General features: G+C 41.5%; 1 long non-coding RNA gene across 1 annotated transcript; it reads left to right on the top strand.

The window, feature by feature from the left end:
* Positions 1 to 1,777: 1,777 nt before the first annotated feature.
* Positions 1,778 to 20,154, top strand: LOC144374956 (uncharacterized). The gene is made up of 2 exons (XR_013434180.1): positions 1,778 to 13,216; positions 18,526 to 20,154. It is a non-coding gene; the product is annotated as an uncharacterized LOC144374956 (long non-coding RNA).
* Positions 20,155 to 24,265: the final 4,111 nt, after the last annotated feature.

Below are 24,265 nucleotides of genomic sequence, written 5' to 3'. Positions count from 1 at the left end.
CAATGGTACTCTTTGCAGTAACCAGCCTGAGCAACCACACACTGCAAACCTGATTAGATATGTGAAGTAGTCATATAATAACTAGGTTTGAGGGAGTAATGGGTAGATATTGAAAGATGAAGTCTTATAAATCACCCCAAATGTACAGATGGATTGAACATCCATGATAAGGCCCAGGGAAATACCAGAATTTCAGGAATAATTGAAAAAAAAGAGAATGAATAAAGGTGAAATATTGAAATGTTTTCTGCTTTGGCCTTAGAAACAACAATTCTTAAATATGTGGATGGTCATACAGCTTCATTTGTATTTCATACATTGGTATTTCCAACCTGCCTTTCATATGCCAGGTTCATATTTGGTATGTCTGTCTCCAAGTGGGTTATATGCAGTAGTGCCATCTTTGTGCAACTGAATACCTGTCCCTTATTCTATAAAAATGAGAGAAGACCTCTTCCCAAATGTGTTGGTACTAATGATAAGAAGCTCTGGTCTCAAATTAATACAACCTAGATCAGGATGGAAGTCCCTGGTTTTCAGAAAGCAGTAAATCTTTAACATTAATGGTGATACATTAGACTTAGTTTCTAAATTCACTTGTGAGAAGGAATGTGGAGAGTATGAGGAATACAGAACCAACACTCACTGGAAATATTAGTGTCGAACATGGGGACTCTCATTCTTTATTTCCTTTTGGGGGCTGGAATGCCCCTCCTGGTGACTTAAGGAGATTTGGGTTTTCCCCTCTGCCCAGCCATCTGTTTTTCCTTTCTCAGTTGTCATCATCTTTAATTCATCTTTTTTTCTCTGTTGCCATATCTCACAATCCCTGTCCTATGACCACTCACCTCTACACACTCTCCTTCATAGATCTTCAGTTTTCTTGATTTTAACTACAAGCTTATTATAGACACACCCTGTGTAGACCTCTGACTCAGACTCCTTTCTCAAGCTCTGGCCTCTTCTCCTCAGCTCCCTGTCTGGCACCTTCTTAAGTTTGTCAACCAGTAGTATGTCCATTTCTGAGCATGATTTCTCCAAAATTTAACTCTTCTGCTTCACATCCTTATTTTAATAATGGCATCACCATCCTCTATCTTTAGTCCTTTTGCTTCTACAGGAAATTGGTGTATCAGACAGACCCCTGGAAGGCTCTCTCACAGACTTCCTGCTAATCCCATGGATACTACCATTGCCTCCAATTTATGCTCCTTTAAGAATCTCACCATTTTCCTTATCTCCCCACCCTCACCTGTGCAAACTGTGGTAGTGCATATTGAGGAATCTTTGATTTATCAAAAATCAAGTTATAGAATAGCTTAGATTTTTCATTATATATTCTATGTTTGTTTTTTGTCTGGTTCTAGGGATTGAACCAAAGAGTTGTATCCTTAGTTCTTTATTATTTTTAGACAGAGTCCCTCTAAATTGCTGAGGGGCTCACTAAATTACCGAGTCTGGCCTCGATAATTGCAATCCTCTTGCCTCAGCATCCCAAGTCACTGAAAGTATGCCACGAGTCTAGCTAAGTATAAAATTTCTTAAGATTTTGATAAATATGGCAGATTAGCCATTGATTTCCAGCAAATAAGGTGGCTTCCCCTGTTAGCATATAATTAGATTGTGCAAAGGGTCTGGTGATTTGGGACATGAGCTATTGTCTTAGCCTGAACTACTGTAACAAATATACCCAGACTAGGTAGTTTATGCACTAGACATTTGTATCTCACAGTTTGGAGGCTGGGACATCCAAGATCAAGGTGCCAGCAGATCTGGTGCCTGGTGAGGGCCCTCTTCCAATATGCAGATGATTCTCTTCTTGTTTTGTCCTCACATGGCAGAGAGCAAAGAAAGAAAGCTCTTGTGCATTTTGACAAGGGCATTCATGAGGGCTCTACCCTCATGACCTAATCACCTCCCCAAGGCTCACCTCATAATGCCATCACATTAGAGGGTATTATTTCAACATATAGATTTTGGGAGGAGGCAATCCATACAGGTGCCTGTAATAGAAATTCTTATCACATTCAGAGCACACACCAGTCACTGTGCTAGATTCTGCCCCAAATGTCATTCCTGAATTCTCATGATAGGCCTAGGAGGTAGATGGGTATCCCATGGTACATACAAGAATATCACCATTTAAAGCAGTTACATAACTCCCCATGGTCACAGAGCTAATCATTTCTTTGTTCTGATAGACTTAGTTGTAGAGCCTGGCTCTGCTACATCCTAGCCGCATGACCTAAGCCAATGGTTAACTTTTCTATGCTCCAGTTCGTTCATTTGTATAATAAGGACATACTACTCACCTAATGGGAGTAATTGGATAGATGTTAGCTCTTATTTTGTATGTGTGTGGTATTGAACCCAGGGGCAATCTATTACTGAACTATATCCTCAGCCATTTTTTATTATTTTTTAATTTTGAGATAGGACCTTCCTTAATTGCTGAGGCTGGCCTTAAATTTGTGATCCTCCTGCCTCAGGCTCCCAAGTCCCTGTGATTACAGGGAGATGCCACCACACCCACTTTAGCTATTACTATTAACTTAGGAAATACAGTAAGTAAAATAATACCAAACATTACACAGTAGTATTTTTAAAGTGCTTTCAGTTTTTCAGATGAGAAAAGCTCAGTGGCTCATTCCACATCTCCCAGCCTGTACTTGGTAGGAAGGGAACTCAGCCCAGCCTTTTGGCTCCTGGTAGGGCAGAACCGCAAACTTCTCCTTACAGTCACTTCACCAGCCAGTGTACTTAAAATAATTAAGGATCCTGTCTGAGTCTAAAAGTTGTATGTCTATATGAGTTTACATCCTCCCAGAAACATCCAAAATAATGTTTGACAAATATGTAGGCACTTGGGTTCAACACCACCATATTTTTTGCTCAGCTTCATCAAGAATTTGTTGCAAGATCTTATGCAAGGTGCTGACCCTACCCACTAATCCCTAAGTGCCCTGGAAAGATGAAAAGAGCTGTGGGATGAAGCTGAATCTTTGAACACAGCTCTTTCATCCTTTCTTCTCCAGAAGGAAAATGCTGATATCCAAACAATTTGTTTCATTTTCAGTCTATTCACTTGTTGATATCAGACTACTAAGGTTGTAGGTAAACATTTTTGTCTTTTGTCATTTCTTTTGACATGGTTTTAATGTTTTAGTTATATATTAATTGCAAGTTGCATTCAACTTAGCAAATCAGGAAAAATGTGTTTATAATCTCTTTAATTGTACTTGTCTAAGGTTAGGTTAAGTACTACTAATTTTTTTAAAAACTCAATGTCATTGAGGTAAAACTGCTCATTTCGAAAATAGATTTTAAAAACACGTCAAATCTAGCAATGATATATCTAGAAATGATATAAAATCAAAAAGTAAGTTCTCTATAAGAGGAAATATTACCATCTTTAATGTTTGGGAAAGGCACACCTTAGAATCTAGTCTGTGGCACATCACCACCAATTAAGAACTAGGGAAAAATCAACCTCTTAGGCATTGAAACTACAAAACAGAGAGTGTGAGGCAACACATGTGTAAGTATTGATATTATTATAATTATTGGGTAAGTTTTCTAAGATCAATGAGTAGAAATTCTCATCTAGTAACCAATGCAAATAAAAATACTTTAAGTGCTCAGCTGGCCAGATATCTGAAGCACATCAAAGGTAGAATTCTAATAAACTAACCACCTCATATTTATATAGCATGCTAATATTTTAAAAGGTCTTTTATTTATATTAATCCTATCTGATTTGATCTTTAAAACCACCACCCCTATGCCATAGGATAGCCAGATAGCATTCTCCCTATTGAGACACAAAGAGGTCCAGAATCACTTATCTGTGCAGGGAACAGAAGAGACAGAGTCAGGTCATCATTCCTTTGCATCACAATCAGTCCTGTGTCTTTGAAGGATGCCTCAGACTCACAGCCAGGGCACAGGGGTGAATGGAGGAGGCAGAAGGACCAAAAGCAGATTACAGCCCTTCTTGATAATTGACCACCTCAAAGAAAAGCAGTCAGTTCAAAACAATATTGTCGGTTTTGAATATGAATTTGGGTTTATATAACTGGGCAGGCTTGACCAGAATTGGTAAAGCTGGAAGAAAAAAGAAAGAGGGGATGAACACTTTTAACAATTTATAGATCACTGCCTTTTTTACCCAACAGAATGCCTCCCAAACATTGAAGAATGGGAGTGGAAGAGAGTTAGGGAAGAAGCACTGCTAGGAAGGTTCAGTTCTTTCTGATAGAGGAGGGAGTCATACCATCAGAACTGTGAAAAATGAATAATGTCTTTCTCATCAGAACTTTGCACAGATTTCCTGTAAAACTTGTCACCGAGGATACAATAAAGATGACTGTCCTTTTCGGGAGCTGAGCATTTTCTAGGGAACAACGTAGATCCGTTTGGGGTTGCAAATTAAAATGAACATTAAGGGGCTAGGATGTATCTCAGTGGTAAGGTGCTTGCTTAGCAATAACAAGTTACTTCCCCAGTGTGAGCCTACATGTACACACACACACACACACACACACACACACACACACACACAGATTAGAATAAAGCTGAAAATTGTTGCAACTGTTGTCACATTGTAGCATAATATATTATTCAAGTGTTTGTGGTATTGCTGATGTATACAAACTGCCTATCACATAAAAGAGGCCCTAGGTTCAATCCCCTACACCACCACAACAAAAAAATATATGAAGGAAGGAAGATGGGGGGAGCACAAGGAAAGAAGGAAGGAAATTAGATATGTGTCATATGGCTTCTGTGGGCTATGTTCACTTTTCCAGGAAGTCATCGGAATCTGCCTACTTAAAACATTGAAAGAGCAAATGTCAGACTTGGTTGTGAAAGTACAAAGCCAGTGATGTTTTTGGTTCCACCTTTCATTCCAGGAGTGACACTTCTTGGTTTATAAGGCATTTCCATATGCATCATTACATTTAAGTTTCACTATAGCAGATTTATGGTCCCTATTTTCTAAATGAGATGATAGCTAAAGTCACATATTGGTTAGATTCCAGCTCAAAGCTCATGCCCTCTTCATTGCATCACAAAGTGGATCCACTCAGTTTCCAGGTAGGAGCACAATAGCTAATGTTATCTCTTTTATTTTATTTTATTTATTTATTTTTTTGCAGCAGCAGCAGTGTTGATTGAAGCCAGGGTCTCATGCACACTAAGCAGATGCTTTACCCTGACATGATCTCTTCTTGACTCCTTCTTATGAAGATGACCAAACACCTAATTGGTCAGCCTGCTCATATATTTCTAATATTTCATGGGAGATTCTCCAAAGACCACATTGAATAATTAGATATTTTTAGGAGAACAGAGCTATATATGCATGAGATTTGTATTCAAATAATATATGTGAACATTTTTAACATTTAGCTATTCTACTAAGATCGTCATTTTGAGTTGTTTTTCTTCTTTATTTCTTTTTAGTTTCCATTTTTATTGCTTCAGATCACCAAAAGGGTAGATCAGGAGGAGGGATGAAAGCAGGAAAAAATAAGTGAATAAAGACTTTTAAGTCTAATTTTCAAAATATGGTCTTGGTTGCGATGTGTTGAGGACTGATCTGTAGTAATAATTCTCAAAAGAAAGTGAAGAGGTAGGCAATCTCTACAATGGCCTTTTATGAGTTTTGTCTCTCTGTATTATTCTTACTTTTATAATTCTCTTCCCTCCTTTCTTAGGTGGATTTGTGTTGATGGTTCACTTTTATGAACTTGGTCCTACTTCCTCACCCTATTCCCCCTCATTCCTAACTCTGGGAAAGCCAGATGCCATCCCTATAGAGAGGCTCCTGTGGCAAGAAACAGATGTTTCCAGCCATAACTAGCAAGTACCTGAGACCTGTCAGGGTCCATAGGAGTGAACTTGGAAGCAGATTCTCTAGCGCCAGTGAAGTCTTGAGATGACTTCGGCCTAAACTAACACCTTGATTGCAGCATCATGGAAGTCCATGAGTCAGAATCATAAAGCTAAATCAGTAAATTTCTCACCCATGGTGGTTTTTAGCTTCAATTTTTAGGGTAATTTGTCCAGAAGCATAGATAATTAATAGAAATATGTATTTAAATCACTTATATGACAACTTGAGAAAATGCGTACTGGGGCCCCACCCCAGAGGCATTATTCAGCAGATATAGTCTAGGGTCTTTGCCTTTTCACCAAAAACTACAGGAGAATCAGAACTAAGCAGATTTCTGCTTAAGAGTGAGTAGCTTGAATAAACTTTCACCTGGGACCAGGCTTATCCAGAGGGAAGGCTACAAGGGGGACAGAACTGCTGATAAAATAAAAGATGCTCATATTTATTTAAATTTAGGATAAATCCAAATGTTTTAGTATAAGTATGCTCTCCAGTATTTAGGTCAAATGTATACTGAAACAGTACCATTTGCTTATCCAAAGTTCAAATTTAAGTGGATGTTTCATATTCCTATTTGCCAAGTACTATCCAGAGAACCCACCAGAAGTGAAAGTCTGACCAGAAGTAAGATGACTTCCATTTCCAGGTGACAAGAAATAGTACCTCCTTACTGGCCCACAGGCCAGGGTTTGTGCTTCCTGTTGGGATGCCTTATTGTCCTTCTGCCTCAGGGGCAGGGGAGCCCACTCCTTATTGTCCAGGTCAGATCCTGCCCCTGCCCACCTGAAGACGGGCCAGCAGACCCACCTGCCCCAGATGCCCGTGAAGTCCCCACACTCTCCTGCCTGACAGGGGCACGAGGTCACCAGTTGCCTTGTGGGGTAAGAGGGCCTGTAGCCCAGAGCCAGGGGAGGTGGGAGGAGTGGATGCTGCTGCCTGGCTAGCTCCTTTTGCCACTGACCGCATAGCCTTTTCCATAACAGTGAATGAAGCCAGTGCTCTCCTATATCCCTCCAGGAGCTCAGACACATGCAGCTGCTCCTAATAAATGTTTGTGTTTCTCATTCTGAGAATGTCTGAGTCTCTGATGAGTTCTATTTATGGCAGCCCTCAGTCCTTAGAGTAGCATGGTTTCATAGACACCTCTCAGTTCTTGGCTGAAGACTCAAAAATTAGGCTTTTACTTCTTTTGTATGTACTTTCTTGTCTCATGCAATAGCCTTCATTTTGACGTGTTTATTCTGAACTGTGAAATGTCTTTGAAGAATGAGAGAATATGAGTGAGTGTGTGTGAGAGACAAACAAAGAGAGATGGATTGGCTCTGTAGACTGAAATGCTTATTGCAGGGAAGGAAGATGGACTCAGAAAATATGTGGCTGTGGTAGAATCATAAGCATGCTTTGAAACCAGACCCAAAAGTGAAGTCGCATCAGGGCACTGATGCAAACTGAAAACCCACAGGAGGGGAACTCCGTTCAGTACCTCTCCCTAGAGGAACTGTGGAGGAATCTGAATTCTTGAGAAGGAGGTCTGGAATCAAGTGTTTGCCCTGGAGGATCTCAAAGACTCTAGAACTTCTTGGATTCTGTTTCATAAAATCAGTATGGCTGATACAAAACAAAGTAAACAAAGAAACCAAGAATGATCCTGTTTTCACACCTTCTCCAGGAATCCCACAGTTCTGGACCCCAACCTGGGACTGGCTGACTAGATACAATGGATCTTCATTTATAGAATGGCTTTAGTAATTTAGTCTATTTTCCCCTTTTACAAAGAAGAAGCCAGGCTTTCAGGGTATAATCCCAGAGGCTAGGGAAGCTAAGACAGGAGAATTGGGAGTTCAAAGCCAGCCTCAGCAATTTCGAGGCACTAAGCAACTCAGTGAGACCCTGTCTCCAAATAAAATACAAAATGGTGTTGGAGATGTGGCTCAGTGGCCGAGTGCCCCTGAGTTCAATCCCTGATACCAAAACAACAGAAAAAAGAAGCCAGGCTCTATTTGTCCTCCAACTTGAACTCTCTGGGCAACTGAAAAGTTAATAGCTACTTCACAGATTTATTTTGAGGATTAAGTGCAATGATGTATATAAAACATTCAGCACTTAGCACTCAGTAAATGGGAGCTGTTATTTCACCCCCTTTGTGTGCTTCAGTGGGTGGTAGTAAGACTTGGTTGAGGGAACTGTCTCAGTGAAAAAACCCTAGCTTTTTGAGTCAGACTTCACATCCATTAAGAGTCTTTTTGATAGAAAAGAACAAAAAAGAGCCTTCAATTCAATCTTTTTGTTTTAGAGATAATGAAACAGGTCCAGACAAGTGAAGGCTTGCTCAGGATCCCACAGCAACCTCTTTTCTGGAATCCCACATCCGCCTTACACAGTAGGAAACTGCCACACTTTTAATAGAGGCTTCACTGAGATAGTGTCTCATTCTGCAGATTGGAGTTCCTAATGCACCAGAACCAATGGTCAGTTGTATCTTCCTGGATACCACTGTCACCTCTGTAACCATCATCATGGTGGGTACTTAAACTTTTCATAAATTAATAAAAGCTCTACATTCTCAACTCCTGAGAAAACTAATAATTAACTACAAAGACAAGTCTGAGTTTGAAATTAATGACTGTGGGATCCAGAAATGATTTCATGATAAAATAAGGAGTTTATTTGCATTGCAGTAGACAGCATTGCTTAGGAAAAAATGTTCTATAGAACTTTAAGAGACAAAGATCTTGTCTGTTATTTTAATTAATGGCCTGGGGCAGGGGGACTTGGCTAGAGGAAGAACAGTGAGGGGTTTGAAGCTAAATGCTTGCTCAGCAGAAATATGACTGTTTCTCTTTCTGAAATAGATTTAAATGTGTAGCAATGTCCTGCATTGATTAAGTACTTGTTATATATTTTACTTATATTTATTTGTTTAATCTTTATGACAACTTTAGGAAACAGGTGCTAGAGTTAACTCCATTTTATAGATGAGAAAAACAAGGCCAGAGAGTAGCTTATTCAAGGTCAAATAGCTAGTGAATAGCAGCCTGAGAATCTCATCCTGGTTCTGGCTTCAGAGCTATCTTCTTAACCTGCTGTGTTCTTCTACCTTGGGAGAGTCAAGGGATCAAACCAATTATACCAGGAAATGTTGAGACATTCCTCATAAATGTATGCTTTCCATCCTAACAATCACTGTCCCAAGATTAGATACTTGGAGCTGAAACATCATGGTTCCCACTATTCTAGTCTGCCTATCAGTGTTGGATTAGAAATTCCCTGGAAACATGAGTGAGATCTTGTATTTTATAATCATCCCTTACTTTATGTAGCTAAAAGAAAATGAGGACCCAGTTCTGCTCTTCAGACCAGAAATGGCATAAGGACCCAGCATTATTCAACATTATAGATTTTTTTAAAAAAGACACCTACCTCCAACAACATACCAGTACAACCCTGAAGAAAGCAGTATATTTCAGTGAGAAGAATCATGAAGGGATGCCATGGTAGCAACTCTAGTTTCTATGTTTTTCTTACATTATGACATCTATTTTTTATCCCTTTCTCTTTCTCATTTTAATTCAGAAGTGATATCACTCTTGCTTCTTAGAATAACTTAAATTATATAATGAGAATGAGTCTTCTGAAATCTACAATAAACTCAATAGTAAATAAATGTGTGGAGAAGGGGCACTTACCTGTAATTTGATTTTAATAAATAAATGCTTCTGTATCCCTTTTACACCCAAGAAAGAATACTGCACAATACGTATTCTTACACTCTTAAACCCACTCCTCTGGGTTTTTATGTTTTGTAGCACATACCATATTTAGTATTATCACATAAAGAATTACCTCATTTGGGGCTGGGGTTACGGCTCAGTGGTAGAGTGCTCACCTAGCACGTGCAAGGCCTCCTCAGCACCACATAAAAATAAATAAAAGTGTTGTGTCCAACTATAACTAGAAAATAAAGTATCAAAAAGAACCTAACTTAAAAAAATAATTACCTCATTTTCTCATGATTTCATCATGAATTTAATTGGATGTATCATAATTTAATTATTACCATTAAAGAATACTTTAATTGGATCTAGCCTTATGCTCTTAAAAATAATGCTGAAATAAATATTTATCTACACATGTAAGTATATTTGTTCCGTCTTTATTATTGTTGTTGCTATTTATTTAAAAAAAAAAAACCTAGAAGTGGAACTGTTAGGTCTAAGAATATTTGTATTTTAAATTTTAATCACTTGCAAATGACGCTACAAAGACATTACACCAATTTGTTCTCAATGAGAAGGAACTTTAAATACTTAGTCTAGCTATCCTTTTTATCTGACTAGATTTTCATATACAGCTTTGCTGTATATTGTGATTGAGAAATCACTATGTAACAAATATATTGAACAAATGGGCATATTGATCAAAATATTTTAAACTGCATAGTGGGAGGGAGTATGGGAGCTGGTGGACCCCTGGCAGTTATACTGTCTTGTCAGAAGAGAAGAATCAGGTGTGATTTTCATATCTGTTGCTTAGAAAATGGTCAGTTGTGCAAGATATTTACCATATTTTATTGGGACCTGCTAACACTATACTCCTTTGATCTAAACGCAGGTTGGTAAAGGAAATATCTGTGATATGAACCTGTACACTTCCCTATATGATAAGATAAGCATATAGAACTCCACTCTATAAAATCCACCTTCCCCCTGAAAGCCACATCTTGAGGTTTCATTCCACCATCAGGCTAAGCTGAAGATACTTACTTTTCTTCATCAAAGCCTCCTGAGAATGCATAATACCTTTACTTGTGGCTTTTACAAACTCCCATCTAGGCTGAAGGATTTAGTGTGTAAGGTAATTAGTGCCTGGGACTTATTTATCTCCATCTGAAGCTGTACAGAGGTAGAGAAAAACTGTTGGCTGCAGACTTATCAGGGGAGAAGATTAATGTTATCATCTATGATAAGCTTTGTAGATTAGCTATGATCTCCCCATGTTAATTCCTATCCCCATTCTCCATTAGCAAGGATGGTAAAAAGCCAACTGTATTATTAACCTAGTCTATATCTATTATGATTTTGCTACTTCTCATCCTTTCAAGGAACACACCAGCAGATAAGACCTAGTCTAATCAAAAATCATATTTAGATGCTTGAAAAATAAATTTCCTATTGAGTCTGGCCAAGACCACTCTATTGACTAAATATCCTGAATCCCTGCCCAAGTCTGGCACTGGACAAGATCAACAGGGGACATAAAGTAAATAGAAAGCAGTCAGACATGGGCAAATTAGAGCAGAAAAGAGTAGACAGGGAATAGCTGGCAAGCAATTGTAGCCATTGAGGAAGAAGGTGGTGAAGGCCTGACCTGGGGTGGTGGTAGAAAAAAGAAGTAGCAAAGTTGGAAGCCATGAAAGAACATTTAGCCATGAAAGGTTAAATGGTCTAGTGTAGTGCACAGAGCACAGGCTGGATTCCCACCTCATATCTGCATGACCTGAAGGCCCTGAATTGTTGTGAGCCTCCATCTTGCACCTATAGTTAGAAGAGTGACACTGAGCCTACCTCGCAGGATTACTGAGATCAATGAGTTAGCATGCAGCACATGTCTGACTCTTTAGGATGAGCACTAAAAAATGTATATTCCCTTCCTGGTCTCTCCATCTCTGCTCCTGCCTCCTGTCTTGTGGTAAGAAATTGAACATAAAGAACAGAGGAGAGAAGAGTGAACAAGGATGTTTGTTTGGGGGATGGAACCATTAAGCAGATGGAAAAAATGTTAGAAATTCAGAAGGGAAAAATAGGATTGTCTTTGAAATTTGGAGTCTGAGGTGATGGTGGGTTAGTCATGCTGATGGCTGTAAAACAAAGGGCCAGAGTTTCTGAGAGAGAGCAATAGAGGACAGAGAGGCAGGAGTTTTCAGCTGGTTATGTCTGAATTCCTAGGGCACATAGTGTCATGAAGAGAGTAAACAGGAGACCTGGGCTATTGCTCTTTGTTGGGGGTTGTATGATGTCAAATTCACTTGTCCCTAAGTGACAGGTATTTTCATGGGTGCTGCACAAACACATTTGCAGTTGGCCTTCAAGCACTAGTTTTCCCACCAAAGATGCTTGAAATTCACTCTCATCTTCCTTGTGTATAGAGAAGAGGTAGCTACCAGGAAGATCTCAAACCCAGGAAGCTCAGGCAAGAAAGACCCAGAATGAAGGCAGCCACAGTCACATCAGAAATGAACAAGCAAAGCTGGGGCCTTTGGGCTCAGTGATGAAGACCTAGAAATGAAGCATGCATCACATCACTAAACAGACCACACAGAACCCACAGAGAGTCAGGCACCCACCTGCAGTAACCGTAGAAATGCCAGTCTTTTTAAGTTGACAAGAACACAGACACTCGAGGACCTACTATCATGACTCCTAACAGCAGCTGACCCAAAAGAAGGGGCAAGAAATTAGAGTGGAAGGGCTGAGTTCAGTCCAGGTTTTACCCCCTTGCTTCTGTGAGCTTGAGTTCCTGAGCCTCAGTACCCCCTTTATGCAACAGCACAGAAACCTCCCAACTCTTTGGCTGGACTTAAATGATCACACAAAGCACTTTATATAACACGGATTTCTGTGAAGACAGTTATTAGTACTATACTCCAAGCCCATCAACGTTTGCCCTGAAAGAATCAAAGTTACTTTCATAATTCTTTTGCTCAGAATTAACATTAAGACAGGCAGTTGAAGAAAATGAAATTTATTCCCCATTTGAAGTAAAAAAGGTAACATGCAAGTTTTAACCCCCAGTTAGGACCTGTGAATGTGATCTTATTTGGAAATAGGATCTTGGCAGATGTCATTACAATCTCAAAATAACACCATCCTGAATTTAGGTTGGACACTAAACCCAATGATTACTGTCCTTCTAAAAGAAAAGACAAGGGACTTTTTTTTCCTTATTTTTTCCATTGGTGCATTATAGTTGTACAAAATGGTGGGATCTCTTATTACATATTCACACATGCACACAATGTAAGAATAGAATTTGGCCAGTATCATTCCCCAGGACTTCCCCTTTCTCTCCCCTCTTTCTTCCCTCTGGTCCTTTTGCTCTACTCTACTGACTCCATGAAGAAGGCTATGTGAAGATGGAGGCAGAGATTGGAGTGATATCCCTATAAGCCCAGAGAAGCTGGGAGAGAGGTGGGGAGCTCAGACCCTTCAGAAGAAGCAGCCCTGCATCTACCTCGATTTCAGACTTTGATCTTCTACGCCGAGAGAGAATGGATGGCCGGATGGCAGAGAGTCCAAAGAGAGCAATACACCATCCAAGGTGAGAAGCCTTGACTAAAGAGATTGCTGAGTCCCCTCAGCTGTTCACTCTGCCTTCCTGTCCTCAAGGATCATGTTCTCCCTTGGCCAGCAAGACTTTCTGAAGCAGCTCCTGGCACACAGCTGCTGAGTTGTATCATCATAGTTTTATAAGGCTGCTCCCCTTCTCAGGTGCTGCAGTGAATTCCATTTGATCCCAAATTATAATTAAACACTTTCTCATGGGCCTAAATATTTAATTCTTAGGGGACACATGGACAGTCTCATTCCCTGGGTCCATCAAATTTACCTTTGTAATCAATATCACAGTATATGACCGTTGGCAAATCAAACCATGACAGGTGATGATCTCTTTAGTTTTTTGTTTAGAGAAGAGATTCTCAAACTGTAGGATGCAGCAGAATCACGTAAGAAATGCTGGCTCCCTTCTCTTCATCCCCACCTCCATGTTGCTGATTCAGTAGGTCTTGAGTGGGGCAAGAGATTCCTCATTTCCAACAAGCTCCCATGTGGTGTCATTGGCACCACCCAACAACACTCAGAAACAGCAAGAATGGTGATTCTCAAACTCTGCTGTGCGTTAGGGTCACTCCCATGCCAAGGCTGCACCACATACTAGTTAAAGGAGAATTTCTGAGAAAGAGAGGACCTGGAATCAAATGAAAATCCAGTGGCTTAAAGGCACTCTCTCTTTTCTCCTCTCTCTCTCCAGCTGGCTGTGTAAACTGGCAGGCAAGAAGATTCCCTGGCTTGGGGCCCATCTCTTGCACCCAGGCCTGAGGGCTTCATCTAAGAATGGTGTAAAGACGACAGAAACTAGTATCCTACGGAGGCACTTGAATCTCCCACTGCCTAAGAGGTCAATCTGGCAGCCCAGCAAGACAATGATATAGAGCTGGGGTCCTGTGATGCTAGGCCAGAGTGCAAAGCCCTGTTCTGGCACTTGACAATAGTCCTTCCTTATCTTTGATGTCACACTCCATGGTCTCAGTTACCTATAGTCAAATTGTAGTTTGAAAATAATAAATGGGAAATTCCATAAACAAACAGTGCATAAGTTTTAAATTGTGTGCCTCTGAGTGACATGATGAAATATTATGTGGTTCCACTCAGATCATGAATCTTCCCTTTGTCCAGTGATATATATGTTATATATGCTTCCCTCTTGTTACTCACCCAGTAGCTGTCTCAACCATCAGATCCTTTGTCCCTGTATCAAGGTGCTTATGTTCAAGTAAACTTGTCTTGACTAATAAGGACCCCAAAGCCATGAATGCTTCCTTTAAATGAAAAGGTAAAAGATCTCCATTTAATAAGGAAATTAAAGGATGGTATGCCAAACTTGCTAAAATCTACAGGAAGAAAGAACCATCTATTTGTGAAAAAAATGTAAAAAAATTCATGCATTTTGCTGCTGCGTCTCAAAATGCAAGTGTGCAAAAAAATATGCTTCTTTAAGATGGCAAGTCATTAAACCACAGGGTTTGATACAACCTGAGTTTTCAGGCATCTAATGGGGGTCTTGGAACTTAACCCCCCATAGATAAATGTCCCCTGCTGTACTAGCTTTATGAATTTGATCAAGTTGCTTACCTTCTTCTTGTTTTTGTTTATCTATAAAATAGAGATCATAAAAATACCTACCTCAAGGCAAAGGTATAAAAGATTAAAGGAGAAAAAAATGCATCTAAAGTACCTAGCTGCATGATTTAAATGGCAGGTGCTCAGTAAATCTTAATTTCCCTTCCCCATCTTCCCCAACCATCTGTCTTCTCCTTTTTTCCTTTCTGCACTGGGCAGGAGAAAGTGGGCAGGAGAAGTAGCGTCAGTCCCTTTGTTTCTAGTTTCACTGCCAGAGTTTGGGACCTGACATCTTAGTCACTCTACTTTTACCAAAAAGAGATGTCACAGGAGCACCTCTTTTTGGTTTGTTTATTCTTCAAGATTTCTTTTAAACAAATGGTAGTGGCACATGCCTATAATCCCAGTGAATTATAAAGCAGAGGCAGGAGGATCATAAGTTCAAGGCCAGCCTCACCAACTTAATGAAGCCCTAAGAAACTTAGCAAGACCCTGTCTCAAAAAATAAAAATGGCTGGGGATGTGGCTCGGTGGTTGAGCACCCCTGGGTTGAATCCCTGACACACACACAAAAAAGATAATTTTCTTTTAAATATACATACATATCCCCCTTCTTAAACAGCAAGGTGCTTTGTGTCTTTGCCTCTACTTTGCTTTTTGCCACTAATTAAATATCTTGAGATCACCTCATAGCAGCAGAAGAAAATAGTCTTCTATTCTTTTAGAGAGCTCTTCAGCACTCCACTGTGTGTGTGGACATACCACAGTGTGTTTAACCAGTTCACCATTGATGGATAGTTAGGTTGTTGTGGTTTTTTGCTGTGAGAGCAGTGTATAGTGAACATGCCTGCGTGTATTTTTTGTATTTTTGCTGGCCTACATATATTTTGGGGGGAGCATTCCTGGGGACTCCACTGATGATGCTCCCTTCACTATAACTGCTCTTCAAGACCCTCATCCTGCTTGTGAGACAAGAATGCTAACTCCAGCCTCCACAGCCTCCTCCCCACACTACTGACCAGCCTTGGCAGCAGACATAGCAACAGGAAGATGGCATCTGCTTCCTGCTTGTCCTCCAAGTTTCATGCCAGTATGTCTTATCAGGGGATTTAATTCATAACAAGAATTCTAGCTGCAAACGAATCTAGAAAACATAGTTTTTAAGCTTTCTTCCTCTGTCATACAGGAAAGCTCACAGGAAGCTGGAGTGCCAATTAGGAAATTCAACTCACCAACTAAATTCCTTTGGTTTACAAATGAGAAAAGTGAGGCTTGGGAGGGTTATGTCATTTCTTCAAGATCACAGTAATTGACTCATAGTTGGCAGCCCTGCCTTTGCCACCTTACAGTCCAGGTGGTGGGTCAACAGGAGATTTTGTGAGTTGGACTTTCAACTACTCAGAAAAGCCCTAGCACTTCATACACTTTGAAATTTAAATTTTCTCTGTACAATGAAATAACCCCACCCTCCACAAACATTCCTTTCAGATGTGTTATGCTCATTTAGTACGCATTAAGGGTTGAACTCTGTCCCACCTCTCAAATACATATGCTGAAGTCATAGCGCCCAGTACTTCAGAATGTGACTGTATTTGGAGACAGGTTCTTCACAGAGCTCATTCGGAGTGGGCTCTAATCCATTCTGTCTGGTGTCCTTATAAGGAGAGGGAATAAGGACACAGACATGTACAGAGAGAAAACCATGTGAAAACACAGGGGTAAGATGACCATTTATAGGCCAAAGAGAGATGCCTGGGACACATTCTTCACAGCCCTCAGAAGAAACTAACCCTGCGACACTTGGTCTCACACTATAGGCCTCCAAAACTAAGAAATAAATCTCCACTGTTTAAGCCAGCCAGTCTGCAGCCCCTCGTTATGGCAGTCCTGACCATGCATGAAGTAGCGAAGATCTGTGAAGAAAGAAGCAGCACATATTCAGAAGGGGAGTCGTTTAGCCTCTTTAAGTTTCTTTCCATATACTTTTCTCCAGTTGCCTTACCTCTTGCTGTTTCTGGCAAGCCAGACTCCTTCTGGAATCTTCCCCTGTGAGGGGCATTTCTCTCAGAAAATACTTTCTGCCTCTCCCACAGTTCAGAAGTCTCCAGAGTGGTGGATTGGCTGCAGGTTTGAACCATGATAGTGCCACCAGCCCTCACACAGGCAATCTGACCACCTTGGAGCTTTTGCCTCACTGGGTACCCAATGAGGAGTGTCCCTCCCTTTTCCTAACCCATCCTCTTGGGGGGCTGTGGTAGTCTTGCCCTAAATGCACTTTTCTTCATTTTCAGAGTAGGCAAATGTGGTGTACCAAATGCATTTTTAATGACTGAGATCTGCATTGAAACATACTTTCCATCTTTGCTGGGTCATTAAGTCTTCAAACTCTTCAATATTTTAATGAATTTTATAGTCTGGTGATATGTAGGCTTGTTCATGTTATTATTCCCTTGGTGTTGCCCATGAGATGCTCCAGCAAGCGCTCACCAAAGGGGCATTTAACACATGGCACTGTTCTGAATGGGTTCTTTCCTGGCAGCACAAGCCAGACTAATCCAGTCTAAAACAAGAGGAAGGAAGGTTTACTTATGGAAAAGCTAAATGAGTGACTAGAAAGTAAAAGAGAGTTGGCAGCAAAATCCATGAGATTTGATTTTTATGGTTTTGTTAAAATTTTTTATAATTGTCTAACCCTAATGCTAACCCTGACCCTGACCCTAACCCTAGCAACCCTTGTTTTGTTAAAATTCTTTGTGCTTTTAGGAATTCAGGAGAGCTGAACATCTTCGTGGAATTAATTGAGGCAAAAGTTGCTGGTCCTAGTACATTCAAGTTACTATAACAAGATACCATAGACTGGGTAGTTTAAAACAACAGAATTTTATTTCTCACAGTTTTGGGGCTAGGAAGTATAAGACCAAAGTGCTGGAAGATTGGATGTCTGGTGAGGTCCTGCTTCCAGTCATGGTGGCACCTTCTTACTGCATCCTCATGTAATAGACAGGGCAAGGCCTCTCTCAAGGGCCTTTTTTTAAAAAGGGCACCAACACCATTCAGGAGTGACCCCATCACCTCCCACTGGCCTCCTTTTTAACACCATCACTCTGCAGGGTTGGGATTTCAACATGTGAATTTGGGAGGTGGGCTACCAACACAAACATTCTTTCTCTAGCATTGCTGGACACTCAGAAAAGGCCTGTTTGGCCAGAATGGACTCTCTCTTTTTGTCTCAGCCCAAGTCTGTCTCCTTCAGCTCTTCTGGCTATTGGAACTCATGTGCACATTAGCTAATGAGCTAGTTTCCTTCGGGGAGAAAGAGAAGCCTTGGAGTCTTATGCACAAACCACAGGGAGGTGTTGTTGCTTCTGACTTTCAGGGACATCTCCAGAAAGTCAAACCAGTAGAACATTGAGTACTGTTCTCTCCATGGTCTGTTTTAGGTAGTTCTTTCTAAGTCAAACTGGGATCCAAGGCACATATTTTGGTATGTGCCTTAGGTATACTAGTTACAAAGATAGCAACATAGCAGACTATCCCAACAAAACCTTAACTGATGTTTTAACCCATAGAGAACCTGTGTTTTGTGTGTGTGCGTGTGTGTGTGTGTGTGTGTGTGTGTGTGTGTGTGTGTGTGTGTGTCACTGGGGATTGAATTCAGGGGCTCATGAATGCTAGACAAGTGCTCTACCACTGAGCTACATCCCAGACCTTTTTATTTTTTACTTTTAGGCGGGGTCTTGCTAAATTGCCCAGGCTGACCTTAAACTTGCAATCCCCCTGCTTCAGACTGGTGAGTAGCTGAGATTACAGGTGAGCACTACTGCATCTGGCTAGAATTTGTTTATTGAATGCTCTCTTTATGTATAGATAGGTGCTGCCTAGGAGCACTTTGATCAATGTCAGACTAATATATGACAGCGATTACATGAGATAATTAACAAGAGCTGAAAAATTCATTAGTTTGGAGTGTAGTCTTTGTACTTATATTTTTTAAATTACTGTAAAATAAAATGCCCTGTTACACCAACAGTACCCTCATAAACTTGGTATTTACTGTGTTTGGTTTAGTTTTTCTTTTAAAATGGTGCTGGGAATTAAACCCAGGATCCTGTGCATGCTAGGGAAGTGCTTTACTGCTGAGCTACATCCCCACTTTTACTGTGTTTCTGGATTGGAGTGTATCAAGAGGCCACATTAAGCGATGGACCCTTACCATCAGGTTTATGTAAATACACTACCTGTGTTCATACGATGGCAAAGCTGCCTAAGGATGCATTTATCAGAAGACATCCCTGCCATTAAGTGACACATGCTTGAATATACACAGTTCACGGCTGGGTTGCTGAGCCTTCTGTTCTGTCCCACTGGTCTATTATACTGTAGCTAAGCCAGTGCCACACTGTTGCTATTGTGGTTTTGTAATATAACTGACTGGGGAATTCATCCCTTTACTCTTCTTTTTAAAAGTTTATTTATTTATTTAGTCCCTCAAAAAGAAATCCAACTGGAATTTTGATTGGCATTGTAATGAGTTTAAAGGTTAATTGTCAATATAATTAGGTCTTTAATAAAGCTATCCAATATGTCATCTTATAAGAGGTTTCCCAATCCAAAAGCATGGAATCTATTTATTCAGATCATTTTCTGTTTCCTTATTAGAGCTTAAAAAAATGTGTTCAGAAGTTTTGTGTATTCTGAGTTAACACCTACATATTTTGTAATTCTTGTTGCTATTGTTAATGATATCTTTGTAGTAATAATTTCTAGCACTACTGTGGGTGGAGAGAGATGCTGTTGATTTTTGCAGGTCGGTCTTGTGTCTGGAAAGCTTGCAGAATCTAACTGGCTCTAATATGCTTGAATCTTTGTTATCTCTGAGTTGGTGGACATTTTGTTTTTCTGCTGCTACAGTAAGAAGCAACCCCTGCCTCTTTAGTCTCTGCAACTGGTGAGTGGTGGGGATGAGGGAAGTGATTCCCTGGGGAGGAGTGGCAATGCCTGGGCCCCTGAGATGCTAATGTCTGGGCTCCCCTAGCTTCAGAGATTTGCTCTCAGGCCACTAGATGGAGAAAAGGTAGCCTAAAGTTTTGTTAAGGGGGAGGGGGTACAAAAAGAGGGGAAGGGATATAGAAAGGAAGAAGAAGATGGAGAAAAGAAAAAGGAATAGGAGCTGAAGGGGCTTTTGCCCAAGTCAGTGGTCAGTATGGGACCAAGAAGAATCAGGTGCAGGGCTGGGGATGTGGCTCAAGCGGTAGCGTGCTTGCCTGTCATGCGTGCGGCCCAGGTTCCATCCTCAGCACCACATACAAACAAAGATGTTGTGTCTGCCGAAAACTAAAAAATAAATATTAAAAATTCTCTCTCTCTCTCTCTCAAAAAAAAAAAAAAACCTCTCAAGAAAACCTGATTTGCTTGTTTCTCATTTAAAAAAAAAAAGAAGAAGAATCAGGGACAGAAAAAGGGCCTTAGGTTCGAGAAGATTGGCTGGACTGAAAGACCCATAGAAGACCTAGACCTTTGGCCTCCTAATATGGGACAGGAGGGAGGAGCTCTAGCCCTGGAGACAGACTTGAACACTGAGGATCCCCTGCCCATGCTGACCAGTTAATGGACTCTCAGCCCATCAGGAGTCATGGCACTGCTATGACCATGACACCCAAAGCTGCCAGAGCCCAAGAACTTCTCAGGGTCCCAACCTCCCACATTCCAGAGCTCCTGGAAGTCAAAGCTGAACTCACAGGGCACACAGAGGTGGGTCCCTGAGCATGGTCCCAAAGAAGTTTGTTGAGGCATGTCAGTAGCACTGGGAATGTATTACTCAGCAGCCAGATTGTTTAATGAAAAGCTATAGCTAAGTAGTTTGGAAACTTCTCTGCACTGCTGAGAGATGAACTAGGCTGCCCTCTGCCCAGCACACTCTGGGGGCGCTGGAGGCAGGATGTGGTTTAACAGCCCTGATTGGTGAACCTGATTTCAGTGGCTGGCTGAGTGGCTGTAAAATCAGGAAGTGAGGAGGGTTTTGTGTTGCCTCCAAGTCCCTCCTTCAAGAGCTTGCTCTGGGTAAAATGCCAAACACACTGGTTGTGGTTGTACTTTGCTGCCTTCTTCTCCCCTTTTGCCCCTTAACTGTCTGTAATACTGTCCCAGAATCTTCAGGAGAATTTGCTTTTTTGTGGAGACTGGGATGAGCACAGACATCCAGACAGATCTGTTTTTGCAAGGAAATAGATGCCCTTCATCCCACTAGGTGCCTGGCTCCCTAGGTCTCCCATGGAGACAGGCCTGTCACTGCCTGCATGAAGAGGCCAGACTCTTCTTGTCAATGTACAGGAGGGAGAAAGAGAGGGGGGTGGGAGAGAAGGGGAGAGAATGAGAGTGAGGGATAGGGGAGAAGGAGAGAGGGAGACAGAGAAACTATTTTGGCAGCAAAGAAGACAGAAAAAGGGCCAGTGAAGGATGAAATAAATTAACCTGGTCCAGTAACCCAACCCAAGGGCTTGTCAAGGGCTTCAAGGGGCCAGGCAGCCAGGCCCAGGCCAGACCCAGGCATTCCCCAAAGCCTGTGGGTTAGACTGTGTCTCTGTGTGCACTCCTCATTTCCTGCTAGGGCCTGTCTCCATGCACCAAACAACAGTGACTCAGCTTTATAAATAGGACATTTACAGTGAAAATTACAGGAAATTCTCAGAGTCTCCTGCCTGGGTTTATTTTAGGTGTGAAACTTCTCCTGTGAAGCCCCAGCTCCCTCCCCCAGCCTCTGCTTCTTGTAGCATCCTTGGATATCAGTGGAGGCAGCTCTGCTCTGTGCCTGGAAACTGCCCCAGGAGGTTTGAGAGGTACAGGACTGGAGGCATCAACCTCAGCTCTGCTCAGACACCCCTGGGTAACAGCAGGTCTCATGTGGCTGGCATTTCCATGTGGCCAGCCCTGCACTCTGTTACTTTACTGACTCCCAGGAAGAAGGAACATTTATGTTGAACACTCTGTGGATGAGGAAATTAGAATTCAAACTCACGTCTGACTTACTCCAGATCTCCAGTAGTCCAGTTATCTTCCCATTTATTCTTTCCCCTATGACACACTTCTTGGCAGGAGGTCTTTTCAGGAAAGCCAGAGTTGACAGCTGACAGCTGCCTACACAGGGTTGACGGCTCTGCAGCTGAGGGGCTCAGTTCATGGCAGGCTTTTAGGAACTCAACGCTCTTCAAATATTTGCTCAACAACTCCCAGTGTGCTCTGGAATGAGCAGTAGGAGCTGCCCTTGCTGAGTCACTGAAGGCTGAGGCATCTGCCCAAAAATGTCTTCCTTGTGACTCCTAGCTTCTACTCCCTCATAATTAGCCAGGGTCTTTCTTGCCAACGGGCCTGGGTGACAAGGGAAGGCTCTGCTGCCAGGCCACAGGACCTGGTGGCATCCTACCACATTCTGCGGAGGAAGCTAGTACTCTCACATCTTGGTCCACCAGTTGGTACTACCAATACTTCTGAGCTACAGAATTGTATTTCCAACAATCTGTGTCTTTTCTCTCCCTTGATGCCCCTAAGTTTCTAAGTTAATCAAGTTCAAAACAGCATCCAAACTGTTTTGTCTTCTTATGTTCTCTTTCAGTTAATGGCTTCACCATGTACATTATAGTCACTCTAGTTGGAATCCTCTACTTCTCTCCTCCTCATATTCCTGTGTGTGATTCTCCCTCCTTGTATCTTTTCTTTCTTTTTTGATACCAGGGTCTCTTAACCACTAAGCCACATCCTCAACCTTTTTTAATGTTTTATTTTGAGACCAGGTCTTACTAAGTCCTTAGGGCCTCTCTAAGTTGCTGAAGCTGGCTTTGAACTTGCAATAGTCCTGCCTCAGCCTCCTGAGTCACTGGGATTACAGGTGTGCACCACCTGTATCTTTAGTTTCATGAGGTCAAATCACTCCTTACTTCCTGAGGCCTATGCTATTTCTTTTTGTTTGTTTATTTCAATGCTGTGTGTAAGCACACCTCTTCTCTCTCTGCCCCTTTCTTACTCAAGAGTAGACACATGATCCCAGCTGAGCTATTTAGAGCCATTCCCCAGGATTTTTCAAAAGGAAGCAGAGGTTAGACACCTCTTTCCTTCCCCACCCTCTTTTCTTACAAGAGATTGAACCAAGGGTGCTTTGCCACTGAGCCATATCCCTAGCCCTTTTTATTTATTTATTTTTTATTTTGAGACAGGGTCTCTCCAAGTTGCTGAAGGCCTCACTAAGTGGCTGAGGCTGGCCTCAGACTTGCAATTCTCCTGCCTCAGCTTTCCCCAGTCACTTGAATTGCAAGCCAGTGCCACAGCTGGGCTGACACATCTTTTCTCTCTAGATGCCAGCTGGAATGCTGGGGGGTCCCAAGAAGCTAGTCCATGTGCCAGGCTGCCCGGGGAAGCCCAACTACAGTGGGGACAGAGGAGGCGCTGTTGCAGGGAGCAACTGTGGTGAGTAATGCAGAAGGTTATCAGGAGACAGAGACCCTAACCCAGTGGTCCAAAGCAGGCTCCATCTTCCCTCCAATCCATCCTCCACAGGGTCCCAGAATTTCCTTCCATTTTCCCTGATTTTTTGTTTTTATAAAGGTGAAATTATAGGGAAGTGCTGACTTTGATCACTTTGTTAAGGTGGATATCTGCCAGCTCTCTCCATTCTAAAGGTCCCATTTTTCCCTGGTCATCTGAGAATATTTAAATAAACATATATTCCCATGCCCTTTTCTTTAGCAACAATCCCCACAGGTTACTGCAAAGAAGGCCAGGTGACACTTTCCCACACAGGGGTCACACTGGAGAGAGCCCTGAGCTTGGGAAATTAGATTCCTAATGGGCGGTAAGTCTCCTGAGCTGTTCTGTGGGAGACACCATCTTTATGACACTGGACACTAAGCTGCCTGCACTTTGCTCCAGAGGGAGACATTACCTCTGTTTTCTAAGACTATTTGCTATACAAACATTCTTAGAAAGATAGTCCAGGCAGCAAGTACCTCAGTTTGCAAGACATCCACAAATGTGAGAGGCAAAAGAGAGCTGTATTCTGACAGATCCTGAAAAATTATCTTTCTTTCCACCTCACAATCCAATCACAGATCATGTCTGTTGCTCTGCAGTAGTTCTCTCCATCCTCAGTGGTGGATGCTTCCCAATGTAACTGTGTTTCCCATCTTCTCTCTAGCAAGAGGCTTTCAGTGTAAGCAGTATATGCAGCTTCTGGCAAGTGCCCCTTGAGGATGGACACCATGCCTTTCTCTTTCTTTCTTCCTGTAACATAAATATTCAGCTTCCCTAGGACACTTTCTAATCCTGTCATCTACTTTATTCTTTTCCATACCAGAAAACAGCTCTCGACACATTCTTTATTTTATTTTGTATGTTATCTGTCTCTTATTAAAATTTGAACTCTATGAACAGTGTTGATACATCACAGTAGATTAGTGTCAATGGTTAAAATATTGAAATA

Source organism: Ictidomys tridecemlineatus, unplaced genomic scaffold (assembly GCF_052094955.1).
Source record: "Ictidomys tridecemlineatus isolate mIctTri1 unplaced genomic scaffold, mIctTri1.hap1 Scaffold_97, whole genome shotgun sequence".
NCBI classification, from domain to species: domain Eukaryota; kingdom Metazoa; phylum Chordata; class Mammalia; order Rodentia; family Sciuridae; genus Ictidomys; species Ictidomys tridecemlineatus.
This window is presented reverse-complemented; position numbering and strand designations above follow the sequence as displayed.